The sequence below is a fragment of the Mauremys mutica genome, chromosome 4 (assembly GCF_020497125.1).
Source record: "Mauremys mutica isolate MM-2020 ecotype Southern chromosome 4, ASM2049712v1, whole genome shotgun sequence".
Classification (NCBI taxonomy): domain Eukaryota; kingdom Metazoa; phylum Chordata; order Testudines; family Geoemydidae; genus Mauremys; species Mauremys mutica.
Window position 1 is genome coordinate 106,242,713 of NC_059075.1, and position 16,680 is coordinate 106,259,392.

At 44.0% G+C, this 16,680-nt stretch overlaps 1 protein-coding gene across 2 annotated transcripts in view; it reads left to right on the forward strand.

Moving 5' to 3' along the window:
- The first annotated feature begins 735 nt into the window (after nt 1-735).
- Nucleotides 736-16,680, forward strand: part of OSBPL5 (oxysterol binding protein like 5) — a 215,498-nt gene continuing 199,553 nt past the window's right edge. For both annotated transcript variants that reach the window (XM_045015473.1, XM_045015474.1), the window contains exon 1: nt 736-1,190. The gene's annotated coding sequence lies outside the window, so the exon portion shown is untranslated. The remainder of the gene's footprint in view (nt 1,191-16,680) is intronic.

Genomic DNA, 16,680 nt, shown 5'->3' on the forward strand with positions numbered 1-16,680 from the left:
TGGACGCATGGACTCGACTTTATACAATCTGTTCCCAAAAACCGACTTCTGTAAAACCAGGGTAATTTCGTAGTGTAGACATACCTTTAGAGATTAACAAATTTATTTGAGCATAAGCTTTTGTGGGCTAAAACCCACTTCATAAAACCGTGTGTAAATCAAAGGTAAATTATTGTTCATGGTAAGACCTTCACCATTAGCTTCTTTTTACTTTAGCCTGTGCCTCCCCCCTCCCCAGTTGTTTCAGATTTTAATTAAATGCCTCTTTTGGAGATTGATTGTCCAATAGGGGGTAGCATGTCCCTTGTCTGCGTAAGCCTGCTCCCATTTTCTGTTCTGCAGGCTTTGAACGTCTAAGAGAAAGAAAATCTCAAACTCTGGGGGAAGAGAGAGCAGAGGAAGGTTTATTGGAGTGCTTGAAACTCCACATTCTGTGAGTAATAAAGTCTGTGGCACTCTTGGGTAAATAGTTGCTATACATTTATCTGGTCCTGATGTCTTGTTTTTGTTTTTCAAGTAAAGTAATTCCCCCTCCCCCGCCATTCAATTATCAAAGTGGGCAAACACAATGTTAAAATCCAATCCAGGATTCGATGATCCTTGCCCAGGTTTTATATGCTTCCTTTCCTCCCCCCCCCCCCCCTTTTCTAATGTGGTTGGATAAGTCTTCTGGTATTTCCTGCTGCAGACTCCCTCAAACAGCTGTACAGCTTTCTAATGTAAATGCCTTTCTCCTTCGCGCTGTGTTTCTCTGCTGCTGCCGCTGCTCTCCCTCCGAATCGGCCCGAGAAGGGGCAGCGTAAATAGCCAATGTTTTGACCGAAGGAGTTGGAGCAAGGGAAGCAACAACTGCTTGCAAAAGGCAGGGGCTGCTTGCCACTGACAGCACAGCCCACCAGGCACCGAGCCGTGCATGGGGGAGACTTGGTGACGGTGACAGTTCGGAGGAAGGAGAAACGTGCCTGGCCCCACATAAGGATCTTTAAATCCAGGAGCGGGGGAGGGAGGCTGGCAGCCACAACCGAGCTGGGCATCATGTCAGACACCCGGTGGCGATGTGTTGAGAGGAACTTTTTACTATGGTGAGGAGGACGCAGTAAGGACATGGGAAATTTGCTCCACTGATCTCCGGCAGGATTTGGGGCAGTGGCTCTGTCGGTCCGAGCTGTCAGGGATTGCGCTCTGAGAAGGTAAGGCATCCTTTCTGCTGGCCGAAAATGTGTGTATGTGTGTGCATTTGAGATTGCTGAGATTTCTTATGGCTTGAGAACTGGCAGATCTTCCTTCTCCCCGCGAACAATACCTGTGCTATTGAAGATTAGATTTTACAGTCTCGCCGCTCTTTATTAATGCAGTAGTAATAACCGAATCCTGACAATGCTAACAGTTAAATCCTTGTGAACTCAACGTCACATTCAGAGTCTGCGTTTCTAGAAATGCACCCACACAATGGAGCAGTCAGCATTCATTGGGATCTATTTCTTTGAAAATATGGGAATCCTCCTCAGACAGAAAATTAACATTTGGAAAGAAGCCTCAGGAATATTAATTTGTATAATACTTTACTTTTGAAATGCCTACCCATCCTTTGCTTGGGGCACAGGTACAAATATTTAAGTTGCACTTCACAAAAATCCAATAGACCATAATAATAGCGCCCATTTAGACAGCATATAACGTGCACAATGTATCCATTCCTCAGTGAATCAGACAAGAAATGCACCAATACTTGCTTTATGGTGCCATTATCTTCACACATTAAATGCATGTTGCACTTGTTTTTCTGTGGCATTTTTTTCATTCATAGTAACATAGCATCACTGCTGTCTTTAAAAAAAATAAAATTTCCACAGTTCCAAGCTTGCAATTAGAAGCCATACTTCTAAGAAAACACTTGGTAAACTGAGGTTTCATTTCCTGTGGAGACTGAATTGTCATCCCTTACTCATGCAAAGATCCCCATTGAAATCACTAGGAATTTTGCCTGAGTCAAGATATACAGAAAACAAAAGAAAACAAAATCTCATTGAAAGCTGGGACACTGTGTTAAGAAGAACATAATTACGGAACAACTCAGTCTTTTCTTTTTGTTTTAAATGAGATCTTATCTGACTGCACAATTATATGCATTTGCTTTTGTTTTCATTCATATGCCAGAGAATATAATTGTTCTTAGAATCAGTACCCCATGGTGGTTCTATTTGTATAAGCAGGAGACCATGGAATTTTCCTGTTTATCCAGATCACAGTTTTGTTACATCCTAGGAAAGGCTGTGTTTGTGCTGAAAGTGAAATTTGTACACATTCTAGCTGTCACTTTTGTATATAAAAGAGAATAGTTTCCTTTCTGAATGAGTTTACCCTAAAGGTCCACTGTTACAATAGCTCTTCATTTAAAATCAGGCTGTTTATACCCTGTTCTCTGACAACACAGGCTAGCTACCTACAAAATTATATCTATATATCTGTACACAAGGAGACAACGTGAAATACATTAGAAGAGCTTGGACTGCTCAACTAGTGAAATAATCAAAAATCTTTCAGATCTGAAATGCGTAGTGGCTAAATTTACTAACGCTTTGTGAAACGGCTCACCAAGGCCAGCACACACAGAGCACATTACTGTTTTTAAAGTGCATTTCTTGCACTTTGGGATTTAGCAGTGGGAACAGTGAAAAGTCAGAATAGTTCAGCTCTTTCTCCAACAACTAATCAATCAGGCACTCAGAGCACCTTTATACTAGAGGTAGAGGTGGATTTGAACAGACTCAATTTTGGCAAAAGGAATTGGGAGCTATTGTAAGTGACATAGTTTCCTTTAAAAATACATTATGTCTGGCTGGCGGGACCCATTTTCAATGCACTTCCTGTAATATAAAGGGTAGGTAGATTATGGCTTTGATCCAAATATTTAAGCCTGTGTTTAAATTTAAACCCAGCACTAGTCCCAGTGAAGTAAATGGTCTTAAAGTTAAACATGTGTTTAATAGTTTGGAGGATCAGGACCTATATTTGTCAATTGCTTTTGAAGACTAAACTTGCTGTATAATCTGAAACTAGTAATTGAGGTCAGTGTGGGACTAGCAAATCGCTAACCTTTACCATCAACACATTCATGTCACCCAACTTGAATTCAACACGCTGGCCCATACATTTCATCCCAGTGCATAGGGCAAAGGGGAACAAAGCCGAAGAGGTTCACATAGTCACTATTCTCCCCTCTGTGGGGTGCCCTTCCCCCCCCCCCCACCATCTTTCTCCCTGACACACACATCCTCAGAAGGAATGACCAGGCAATGGAGAAGGGAAGTGCTGGGGAGAGCTGCCCTTTGCAGCTTATTTCCCTCACTCCCCACAGGTAGGCTTTTTCTCACCAAAATGCTCAGACATTAATGCTGCCCAGAGCAGAATGAGCTTTCCCTATAGGCTTGGTGAAACCCTGTCAGTGCACTGGGAGTGGGCAAGCAATGGCAGCCACGCTGCCGTTGTTGGTGAGAGGGACCCTGGAATGAATGTGAGGGTGGAGGATAATATCTGAACAGAGTCTGTAATCTGTGGGGTTTGCAATGTATTCCTGGCCTTTTGTTGGCTTGAGGCTACATCCCTGTGGTTCCCACATGGACTGCAAGGATAAACTCTGTCTGGTTCAGCAAAATAGGATTTAAACAGGCACCTTAATCTGGGTTTCATTTGGAGACTTGGAGACCTGAGTCCTGTGTAAATGTACTGAGATTATGGAATGATTTATTCAATGTGGGTTGCACAAACGTAGCTGAGGGAAGGATTTGCTTCTGTATTCTTTTTATGGCCTCTCCGTTTAATTTCCATATGTTTTATTGCAACACTGAATCACGAGCTGAGTGGGAGAGAGGGACCGAATTTCAGTTTCTATTACTAGGCTGTGTGTTTAACAGGGCGCGTTACTGGACAGAGCATAGGAGAGGATGAGTTTCTCTGAACAACCCTGAAAAAGCTTTTATGGTTTGGAATCTGCAGTACCTTCAGGCTAATGCCACATTCAGACCCTGAATATACCCAGGGGGATCCGTTTGAAATCAGTACTACCTGTCCTGAAGAGCAGGACAGGATAGTATTTAGTCCTGCTTATTTTATATTATGCTACAGTATTTAGTTAGATCAGTCTGTTTTAGCGTTTGACTGACTCATTGTCTAGGTGATCCATTCATTGCCCATTCAAGTCAATGAAAAGACTCCCATTGGCTTCAGTGGCTATTGGACCAGGCCCTCACTCTTCTAGGGCTAGATCCTGCCAAGCTCTGGAACTAGAACTAGGAGGCAGCACAGATTAAGCCGCTACCACGTATGCTGGGCATGGTGCTTACCGGCTTCTGATTCACCAAGCCAGAAGAAAGCTGTTCCAGCCACTGTATCTGCAATTTATAGTCACTGAGTTAAAGGGCAAAAAGCCTAATTTGGGGTTTCTTCATTAGTGTTGCCTCTCTGCCTTGTGTGCATTACCACAGGATTTGCTCAGTGAAAACTGCTGTTTTTCATGGCTCCACTTTCCGTGGTGAGATGTCTCTTGCAGCACATTTCAGGTGTGCATACATTCCTGCAGTGGTTACTAAGGAGATTATAAAGGAAAACAAGATATATCTTAAGAAATGGCAGTTGGCAATCAGAATGTGTCTGTTTGGAAAGGAATTACGGTGGCCTGTTTTACCCTCGTGTCTCCAACTGAGGCTGTTCTTACGCCTGGCTGGTGCTCTTTAGACTGCCTGTGCTGGGATTTGCATCGTAGTTTCCAGAATGCGTGACTCCTGACACTGAGCACACACTGCTACAAGAAGGTACTAGACGTGAAGTTTGTAGTAACTTTTGTGGAGCAATGTGGTTGCTGTGTACCTAACTGAAATGCATGGGACTGCACTTAAATACCAGGCTCACCCAACCTCACCTACCAACATGTTCTTTCTGGCCATTTGACATTCCTCTGGATTTTTGTGGGAAAGTAAGAGGCTCAGAATGGTGTGGCTGAATTTCACCCTCTTCTCAGCACACTCTGGGCAGCTGTTGAGCTAAGTTTCTTAGCACTTAAGGAATAGGGCTCAGCACTTCCAAACCTTCCCACGTTTTGTCTGTTGCTCTGTAGGATGAGCTCCTAAAGTGGAGACCCCAGAGAACAAAGTTCCACTAAGCAGAAACGCATGCTGCCTTGATTTTGCCATCTTGGTGTCCACTTTATAAACATTCCTAATTCTCGCTTCTGAATCTCTGTTAATCAGTTACTCTCCTGAAGTACAGTTTTCCTGACTGCAAAGTTTACTACTCACATTCTGCTGCCATGATGATAATTTGACACATTTTAGCATACTGTAAATTTCCAGCCAGCATTCTGACAAGGCTGTTTCAAACATTTCCGTAGGCTGCCATTTTGCAGATGGCAGGAGCCAAAAAGATGTATGGATGCAACATTTTTTTCCTCCCTGCCCAGCTTCCAAGTGAGAGAACATGCAAACAAAAAATCCTGAAATAACATATCCAGACTTAGAATGCTTCATTAAAGATGGATCCAGGGACCAAGACTTTATATCAGTTATTCCCACATACTGTCTGAAGGCCTTTTATAGTACTTTTATTTGGATCCAGATACTGACTGGTATGTTTGTTAATGTTGCCTCTGCATGACTTCAGGCCTTCACAAAGGATGAAAGAGGATTTTTTTCCAAGGCAGAATTGCCAGGCTACTTGTTTAATTAGCAATGTGGATAAAGAGAAACTAAAAGGTACCCATTGTTCTGGAGATGGAGCTTTCCCTTTGGAGTGCTCTGAAATCTCAGAGTATTTGTGTTATGTTTGTATAGCTATAGTGGAGGTTGTGTCAATATTTCCATTATACTCCCTTCGGTTTGTGGGCTTTGTAATGTGGAGACAAAACTTTGCTCTGGGCTGAAAACTAACATGTAAAAAGTCTTAGCTTGAGATTCTTTTTTTTTTCCAGTTATAAAATATAATATTCATGGTACAGCACCTTTGACGGGTGCAGGTTGTTCTTATGCAGTTTTTCGCTCTCTAAGATATGAAAATCTCTTGTGATTCTTTGCTATGAGCCAAGATCAATAACGTTTTCTTGGTGCTTAAAGGAGGCTTCTCAATTTTTATGAAATATATTCAAAACAAAACTCTGCCCTTTTGTAAATCAACTCTAGTGTAGTGACAGTTTTGCAGCAATTCAGTTTCCATTTGAATGATATAGTATCTGTGTTACTGAATAAAAGTCACACACTGCAATCTGCCCCGGAATGGGAGTGTTAAGACTGCAAATATTACGTAGCCTTAATTAGCATCGACAATCACTGGTACGCTTATGGAGCTCAGTACTGATTAATTAAAGAGGAAGAATCAAATACATTTACTATAAAAATCCCCCCCAATAAATAATAGTAATTAGATTATTTGCATCTTGTTAGTGCCTAGAAGTCCAAGCTGAGATTCAGACCCTGTTGTACTAGGAGATGTATATACACATAGTAAGGCTATGTCTACACTACCACTTATGTCAGTATAGCTTATGTTGCTCAGGTATGTGAATAAGCCATACCCCTCCCCCTCAGAGCAACATAAGTTACACCACCTTAAGCACCAGTGTGGACAGCGCTATGTTGGCGGGAGAGCTTCTCCCACCAAATACCTACTGCCACTTGTTGGGGATAGATTAAGTCGATGGGATATCTCTCTTCCATGGGCTTAGAACGGCTACACTAGTGAGTTTACAGTGGTACAGTTGCGCTGCTGTAAGCTCTCTGGTGTGGCTATAGCCCAAGAGACAATCTCTGTCCTAAGAGCATACATAAATAGACAGACTAAAGGGAGCAAAAAGGAAGGATTATTATCTTTATTTTACAAGATGGGGAATCGAGCCACAGAACAATTAAAAGACTTGTCCTAGGTCACACAGGAAGTATGGTGCAAAACTGGGAGCTGAATTCAGATCTCCGGAGTCCCAATCAATTGCCTTAACCATAAACCCATCCTTCTTCAATTAACTCTTCCCTTAATTAGCACCCTCCTCCCCAAATAAAGATACAGAAGGTGGTAACTATCTGCGTAACTTCTGCATCAGAAGAGTCCTTGATTTAGAATGTGGCTAAAAGCAGCGATCAGCATGTGTAGTTTCGAGGAATGCATGTAAATAAAATCCTGAGATAACAATCTGAACGCTGTTAGCTGGTTATTTTTTCAGACTGAAAGTCAAGATTAATCTAAAAATATTTTTTACACCCACACTAACGCAGCACCAGTAGAAGCTCCGGTAGCTGCTGGGTTTTCTTCAATGCTACAAAGATGTCGTGATTTTTGTTACCTGTAGCTAAGTGCCAGTGAAAGCACACCAAAATAAATAAATAAATAAAATAAATCAGAAGCCAGTGTGGCAGCTCTTTTCTTTGATTGTAATGACACAGGCCTCTAGTCTCTTGGTAAACAATTTACACATCTCATTCACTAGAGTTAGGGAACTCTGCTGTACTGCATGGTGTGGCTAGCTATTAGTCACTGTGGGAAATCTTGGCAAAATAGAAGGAACAATTTCTCCCTGTCTTGAAAATTTGTCTGGCACATACCCTGAATCGTTTTTCTAAGGAAGCGGGATGTGACCCTAAGGATCCAAGGCTTTTTAATATCTTAGCTAATGTGTTGCAATTCACTGAGGAAAGGCTGCTGAATGATCCTTGGAATCCCTGGAAGTCTGATGTGAAATTACCATTGGAGTTACTACTGGACTAGTGGGTTCCTTTTGATAAGCTCCTGGCATAGGCACAAGTAGAACAGATATACATTTTATAAGATTAATCTCTCAGCTTTCTCTTGCCATGTTGTTTTAAAAGGAAACCCCACACTGTATTGTAAGTCTGTTACTGATATTAAGAACCTTTCTCCCTCTTCACTGTGGGAAAAAAGTTTGTGACCTTTTTCTTTTATATGTGGATTTCTTTTGATTCTGTGACCTTTTTCTTTTAGATGTGAGTCAAAGTCAATTCAGCTTTGAACAACATCAGCTTTAAAAAAAAAATCTCTTAAAGGGGAAACTCCTTACTTGGTTTATGAAGGGTTTCTCCAAACACTGAATTCATCTCATTCTGGTTGGAGCATTAGCAGGCCAGGCCAATAATCTGAGCTGCATTCCCAACAGATTTCTACTATTGTCAGTCCAGAGAGGGACATGGGTGTTTGGGGTTGGAAAAGCACAACATTTGTGTTTGTGATTCTGATTATAATGGACCAGTTTTCCTGCCTGATGTAAATCCAGTTAACTTGGCTCACTGTATCTATTTTACACTATTTATAATGCCCCTCATGATGGAGAAGAGACAGAATTTGATTGGAATGAATCTAAAAGGGGTTTGTTCAGTCAGGCTTGCTGGACACAGAGCCTCTGTCTACAATGTGATAAAAAGCCCATGGTACTGAGTCTCAGAGCCCAGGTCAGGTGATTCAGGCTTGCAGGGCTATCAAATAGCAGTGTTTCAGAGCCTGGGCTTCAGCCCGAGCCCAAATGTCTACACTGCTATTTTTAGCCCTGCAACCCGAGCCTGCAAGCGTGAGTCAGTTGACCTGTACTCAGACGTTGTGCTGTCAGCTTTTCTTTGCAGTGTAGACATTCAGACAGATCCTGTAGTTCTTTCTGATTCTCTAGCTCCCAGATGAAGAAAATACATCCTGCTCTGCCTAATATCACCACACACTGTCTCCCTAAATCCTGGCCTGGACTCATGGAAAGGTCTGTTGACTACACTATTATCATTATGTATTATTTATTTATATTGTGGTAGCACCTAGGAGCCCCAGTCATGAACCACGACTGTTCTAGGTGCTGTACAGACCCACAACAAAAAATGGATCATGCATCTAATACAATTTATTTTGAATTAATGTTCAAGTTTTGGCTTTAACACAAGGGAGGAAATGGATGGTTAATGAGAAACCCCCCATCAGTGTAGGTGTAGTGGCCCTGCTCTTCTGAGTGGTGAGCTGTTCTGGGATTTGAAGAGGCTCTTTCTGTGAAGAACCTTTCAGACCTTGGAAGGGCAGTGTGGGAGTGGATAGGGAATTGGGGTTCTGTTCCTGGCTTTGCCCTGGAGCCGTTGTGTGTTTTCGGGCATGTCACTTCAGCTTCCCATGCCTCTGTTTCTCCTCCCAGCCTTTGTCTGTCTTGTGTATTTAAACATAAGCTCTTTGGGGCTTGGCCTGTCTGATACTGTGTGCCTGTCCAGTACCTGGCACAATGGGCCCTCAGTCTCAGTTGAGGCCGTTAGGTGCTACCGTAACACAAATTAATAAAAATAACCCCGTAAAGTTATCCCAATACAGGATAATGACTGTCGATGAGATAAGAGGAGAGATTGTGCAACTGTTCCAATTTTGCCCTTTCTATGACCAGGTACATCTTCATGAGGGAGTATAAAGTAGATAGGGAGTAGATGAGAAAAGCAAGTGAGCAACGCTGTAAATACAACAAATGGATGGTGTGACGCAGAAGCAATTTAACCAAAATAATCCCTGCAGTGCTTGAAATTTCCCTTCCCAGGAAAGCACAATATGTTGTTCTCTGCTATAAAGCTGTCCTCAAGTAATTGCATTGTGTTAACTTGCACCTCATTGTTATCTACAAGATGCGTAGTTAATAGAGAGCCACTGCTAATTATAGGTAATGTTCCCTCAACTGTTGAACAATGGTAGCAATAAGGACATTTCCTCTTATGATGACAGGTATCAACGTACTGTGTCAAAAATGATACTTCCAATAGCAGTTCAAATATTACAAGCCAATGTTTTATTTCTTTATGAAAACACCAATTCACCGTGTATCAGAATGTCACTTGGATAGCTGCTTCCAGGCAAATGATCACTTTTCCCTATAGTGCTGTAAAGTTAGTTGCTTTAAAGATGGGCTGGGCTTCTGGGGAAGTTCTCATTTTGGGATTTTCACAGCCTTCTGTGGTGCAGAAACCAACTAGCATGGAGTTCGGTCTTACAAATCTTATTCACATGGAATGTCTCATTGACTTTAATGGGCTTTCTTCCCTAAGTAGGGACTACAAATGTGAATAAAGGTTTGCAGGACCTTTGAGCCCTTATAGTTTAATATCATGCAGTTAACTGGCATACAAACATATTACATATATCCATCCCCTTCTCGGCTTCTGTGTTTCACTGAATGATACTGTGGGTCAAATCTTGGCCATTGACTTCAGTGGAGCCAGGATATCACCCTGTATCTTTTGAAGGAAAACCACATTAACATCACATCATTAGTCAGAAATTACTCATACTGCAAAGATACACATTTTTATTGGTAGCCAAATTTGAATCCTTTCTTCAAATAAGTGCTTTGGAGGATAGGATTAAAATTCAAAATGATCTGGACAAACTGGAGAAATGGTCTGAAGTAAATAGGATGACATTCAATAAGGACAAATGCAAATAATTCCATTTAGGAAGGAACAATCAGTTGCACACATACAAAATGGGAAATGACTGCCTAGGAAGGAGTATTGCTGAAAGCGATCTGGGGGTCATAGTGGATCACAAGCTAAATATGAGTCAACAGTGTAATGCTGTTGCAAAAAAAGCAAACATAATTCTGGGATGTATTAGTAGGAGTATTGTACGCAAGACACGAGAAGTAATTCTTCTGCTCTACTCCATCTGATTAGGCCTCAACTGGAGTATTGTGTCCAGTTCTGGGCGACACATTTCAGGAAAGATGTGGACAAACTGAAGAAAGTCCAGAGAGGAGCAACAAAAATGATTAAAGGTCTAGATAACATGACCTATGAGGAAAGATTGAAAAAAATGGGTTTGTTTAATCTGGAGAAAAAAAGACTGAGAGGGGACATGATAACAGTTTTCAAATACATAAAAGGTTGTTACAAGGAGGAGGGAGAAAAATTGATCTTCTTAATCTCTGAGGATCGGACAAGAAGCAGTGGGCTTAAATTGCAGCAAGGGCGGTTTAGGTTGGACATTAGGAAAAACTTCCCAACTGTCAGAGTGGTTAAGCACTGGAATAAATTGCTTAGGGAGGTTGCGGAATCTCCATCATTGGGGATTTTTAAGAGCAGGTTGGACAAACCTGTCAGGGATGGTCTAGATAATACTTAGTCCTGCCTTGACTGCAGGGGACTGGACTAGATGACCCCTCGAGGTCCCTTCTGGTTCTATGATTCTATGTACTTAACTGAGGTCAATGTGAGCAAATGCAAGTGAGATGAAAATTGCCTTCTAACAGCTGTCTCGGTGTTGGAACTGAAGCCTTCTTAGCTCTATGTGGGGAACACTGTGCTGCTATTCTCTAGTTATCCCTTGGACATGTAACATTAAATTCAGAAATAGAATTTAAACCTCCTCCATGCTAACGTCTGAGTTGTCTACTCACTGAGCGGAAACAAGAAAGAAAGGTCACACTATTAAATACGTAGGCCCATTTTCAAGTGACAGGGTTTGAGAGAGGTAAAGTAGTAGCTCTGGAAAGAAAACAGTTTCCTTTTCTAAACATTTTTAATTTGCCATAATTATATTAAGTACTAAATTGAGAGGGCCTTTCCATGATGAGGGTACTGAATAGTTGTGCTGTATTACTGTAGCCAAGGCTGGAAAAGGAAGGAGAACATTGTGCTTTTCTCCAGCTGTGAAAGCATACCTGGACCAGTGTGGGACTTAGTTTCCCCATTAATAAACTGCAACACTGATTCCCAAAAGATATCACATAGCTTTTGCTTTTAAAACTTTGTGCTCTGCCCTAGGGAGGTGGCAGGTTTTAAAGGGAAATCACCAGGCACTCAAAGTGAAAATGGCTTTGGAAATAGATCTAAAGGGTTAGATTATACCTTCAGGCACAGCCCAAAAGCAGAGGTGCTGCATATGCAGTGCTGTCCCAGGAATAGCTTCAGGAAGCACTTTGCCTCAGGGTATGGCTACACTTGAGAGTTGCAGCGCTGGTGGAGGCTTTCCAGCGCTGCAATTAGTAACTGTCCACACCTGCAGGGCACATCCAGCGCTGCAACTCCCTGGCTGCAGTGCTGGCCGTACACCTGGGTCTGCTTGGGGAATAAGCATTGCAGCGCTGGTTCTGCAGCACTGGTCGTAAAGTGTGGCCACACACCTTCGCTGTTATTGGCCTCCAGGGTATTAGGAGATATCCCAGAATGATTTTAACTAAATTATTCCCTTTGTTTTGTTATGCAGCCTCTCTTTGTTTTGTTGTGAACGCGGCTCCGGGCTGCTTATCTAAAAAAACAAACAGCTCCTGTTTGCTGTGATCAATCTGTGAACAATCAAATGAGATATCCCCCTCCCTGCGTGATTCACAGGGGTTGAGTGTTTGCTTTTTGCTTGACCAGCAGCGAGAAAGGGAGTCGGCAGCTGCTTATCTGGTCTGCAGGCTTTTGCAGTTAAAGAGTAAGGGGTCGGAAAAAGTTTCTGATTTTGCAAGTCAGGGAGCCGATACACAAGTGTTGGCTCCAAAAATCCACTCTTTCTCTCTCTCTCCCCCGCTCCCTGTCACACTACACTCCACCCCACCCCCCTCTTTTGAAAAGCACGTTGCTGCCACTTGAACGCTGGGATAGCTGCCCATAATGCATCACTCCCAACAATGCTGCAAATGTGGCTACACTGCAGCGCTGGTAGCTGTGAGTGTGGCCACACACCAGCGCTGTCCCTGCACAGCTGGATGACCAGCGCTGTAATTCCCAGCGCTGCAACTCTCAAGTGTAGCCATACCCTCAGAGAGGCATCTCTGAGGCTCAGTTCCCTCCCTTTTTCCCCTTTGCTCCAGGGGAAGCTGTAATTTGCTGTTGAAAGTTACAACACCTTGACCCCCTATTCCAGCACAGCTGGTGGTATAGCCTTGGTTGGCTCCATTCATTTCTCTTCTCCCCCACTCCCGGTCCCCAACCATCTGCTTTGTCTGGGAAACTAGGTAGTCACTGCAGGCCTGTGTAGCTGAACTCAAGGTCCAGGTAACTTACAAAGAGATGTAGGTGGAAAAAGAACCCCACCCATCCTTTATTCCCTTGTGTGGTTGCATAATCCAAATCACAATTTAGACCACAACTATATTTTTTTTAAATCACAGGTTATTGCATCCCAAATACGCTTTTGTATTTCATGTTTAGTATAAATGGCAGGAACTCAGTTCTAAGTTTTTTGATGTAGGAACTGCTGCAAATGCAGCCTAGTTCTTCATGTTGTTAAAAATGTTTACTTGGGGGAAATTTCATTCAACCCTTTTTGAGCTTAAGTAGTCATTGGGAGCACATGGACTGCTCCTCTGTCTGTCAACCTTTGATACTTCTAGTGTGCAGATCACCACAGTATCTTGTCTCTGCATTACAGTAACTCCTCACTTAACGTCCTCCTGCTTAATGTTGTTTTGAAGTTACGTCGCTGCTCCATTAGGGAACATGCTCTTTAAAGTTGTGCAGTGCTCCCTTATAACGTCGTTTGGCTTACTTTACAAGGGAGCATTGCACACGTTCCTCTTCTCCGCCTCCTCCCCCTGCCTTCCTCCCTCCCAGTGCTTCCCCTGACGCCAAACAGCTGTTTGGCGGCGCTTAGGACTTTCTGGGAGAGGGGAGGGAGGAAGCGGGGAAGCTGCCCCCCACCCCCACAGGCAGGCAGGGCCACCCGGAACGCAGGGGCTTTGAAGGGGAAAGCGCCGCTTCTCTCTGGCCGCTGGCTGCACAGCTGCCCCTGCTCCTCCCTGAGTCCTCCGGCCCGTGCTCGCAGGGCTGCATTCCGAAAGGGGCTTTAGACCTGCAGGCCAGGGCCCTGGGGCCCCCTTAGCCCACGGCCCTGCAGCCCCTAAAGCCCCTGCATTCTGGGTGGCCCTGCCTGCCGGGGCTGGGGGAGGGTAGCTCCCAGAATTGCAGCTCCCAGCATCACAACCATGGGGGCGGTGCCGCACTGTGCAAAGCCACCTGCACACCCCTCTGCACCCAACAGGAGCTGCCCCAGGTAAGTGCTCTGCACCTCCTGCCTGCCTCAGCCCAGAGCCTCCTCCCGTACCCCCACCCTGAGCCCCCTCCCGCACCTTAACTCCCGTACCCCCACCCTGAGCCCCCACCCTGAGCCCCCTCCTGCACCTTAACTCCCTGCCCCCACCCTGAACCCCCTCCCGCACCCTAACTCCCTCCCAGACCCCCCACCCCCACCCTGAGCCCCCTCCCGCACCCTAACTCCCTCCCACACCCCCCGCCCCCACCCTGAGCCCCCTCCCGCACCCTAACTCCCTCCCAGACCCCCCACCCCCACCCTGAGCACCCTCCAAGACCCCGCACCCTAACTCCCTCCCAGACCCCCCACCCTGAGCCCCATCCCGCACCCTAACTCCCTCCCAGACCCCCCACCCCTACCCTGAGCCCCCTCCAAGACCCCGCACCCTAAGTCCCCCCCCAGGCCCCGCACCTCCAGCCCTAAGCCCCAGGAGTAGAATGGAGAAAAAAGAATGAAAAATGGGGGAGAAAGCTCCCCCCATGGGGGGCCCCCCAAAATGAAGCTGAGCACAGGGCCCCACTAACTGTTAATCCGCCACTGGTGGTGGGAGGGGGAGGAGTGGGGAAGCGCTGCATCTCTGCTGTTCCCCCTCCCTCGCAGAAAGTCCCAAGTGCTTCCAAACAGCTGTTTGGCAGCAGGGAAGCACTGGGAGGAAGGGGGAGGAGCGAGGACCCAGCGCGCTCCGGGGAGGAGGTGGAGTGGGGGTGGGAAGAGGTGGGCCTGGAATGGAGCAGGGACTGGAAGAGGCAGGCCTGGAGCATCTCCCGGCCAAGTAAGCACCTGCTCTTCTGGGGGGAAGCTGCTGCTGTGCAAGGTGCTTCCTAGCATCCTTGCCTGCCTCATTGTCTGCAGCGGGCTGTGCCTGTGTGGGGTAAGCCAGGGGCACCTCCCCACCACAGTACAGTACAGTATATAACGCCTTTTGTCTGCCCCCCAAAAAAATTTCCTTGGAACCTAACCCCCCCGCATTTACATTAAATCTTATGGGAAAATTGGATCAGTTTAACATTGTTTCACTTAAAGTTGCATTTTTCAGGAACATAACTACAATGTTAAGTGAGGAGTTACTGGATTACAATGTTCTCCATGCCCATTCATTACTTGGCTTCTCTGCCAGGACTGCCATTAACTTGATCCATGGTGATGTTCATGATACGGACACTAGTTTTCTAGGAATTGTACTCGGGACACTCCCTTATTTCACACAGACTGCCACCAGACTGGATTTGAACCAGTCACCTAGAGGTGAAAGGCTCAGTAGTTCATTACTAATCTGCTGAGCATTTCAGTTCCCAGACTAAAAAAGTTTAAGCAATATAAATCTTCTCACCTAATTACTATGAGGTCCATATTGGCCCTGGATGAACTTCAAAAAGCTCAGAGGTTCAGTTCAGATAAGGACCAAAAGTTTGGTATCCTTGTCCTAAATTCTCTGGATTGCAATATTTGTATGGAAAGCTTGTAGTCATATGCTTGTCTGTGATACTTCTGAGATCTGCTTCTAGATGGGTTGGAAATATCCCAAGAATAGTTTTCCTCACCATATTTAGTAGATGTGGTCCCAGACGGAGTGAAGAGGGTAAGCCAGCAGCCTTGGATTTAGAAGATTTGTTATCAGTTCCTGGCTCTGCCACAGGCTTCCTCTGTGACCTTGGGCAAATCACTTCTTCTTTCTATGCCTTAGTTCCCCATTAAAAAAAAATAGAAAACAGATCTACCTCACTTGGGTGTTGTGAGAGTAAATCCACAAATACCTGAGAGATGCTCAGATACTGTGGTATTGGAAAGGCCGGGGCCATATATATAAACTTAAATTAGATTAGAGATATTTGCCATTTAAAAGTAAGGAGGAAAAACAAGTTATTCAAATGTTTTGTTGGGTTGTTGACTTTCAGTGTTTTTTTGTGTGGACTGAGTGAAAGCTCAGGTCTCCTCTTGTTGCAGCTGATTCATCCATCCTTAGTCTGCTCAAGATATTCACATCACAATACACTTGTTGCGCTCTCTCTCTCAAGCTAGTGATAAAATCTTCAGGTACATAAATTCTGTTAAACTTGTGAGTAAAAACTAAATGGAGAATTAAATAAATACATTTCAAACTAGCTTTTATAACATTTCTTTAATGAGTTGAGGTGTAATTATAAATATATCTGGTGCCCTCAGGAGACCGAGATTTGTATTAAAGGTTGGTTCGTGGACAATTTCTAGTGCTGTCTGTAGACCTATGGCTGAGTGAGTGTATCCTGGGTACACTGCAGATGAGACACTCAATATTGTAAATAACAATAGCATTTATTATGAAGCACTGGAATGCATAATAGCAAATGAAACAATAAAAAAAGTTAAAAAGCAGTTTTTCTGTGGCATAATTTTAAAATGGAACAGTTCAACAGAGGTAGTGGCGAATACATGTAGTGTTACAGGACTAGGAATGTTCAGCCATTTTAGCAGTACTCCCTCCTCGTCACTGAGTGCTCTGTCAGTTGTTTTGCAATGAGTTATATGCACTGCTTAACTGTGCCTGAGAATGGAGTTATAGAGCTCAGGATTGTACTCTATTTATATGCTTTCCCTGTAAATGAATGAGAACCAATAGAAAGGCTAGAACTCCCATATTTGAACTGGTGTTTCTCAAAAGTAATATAATAGCTTTTAAAACTG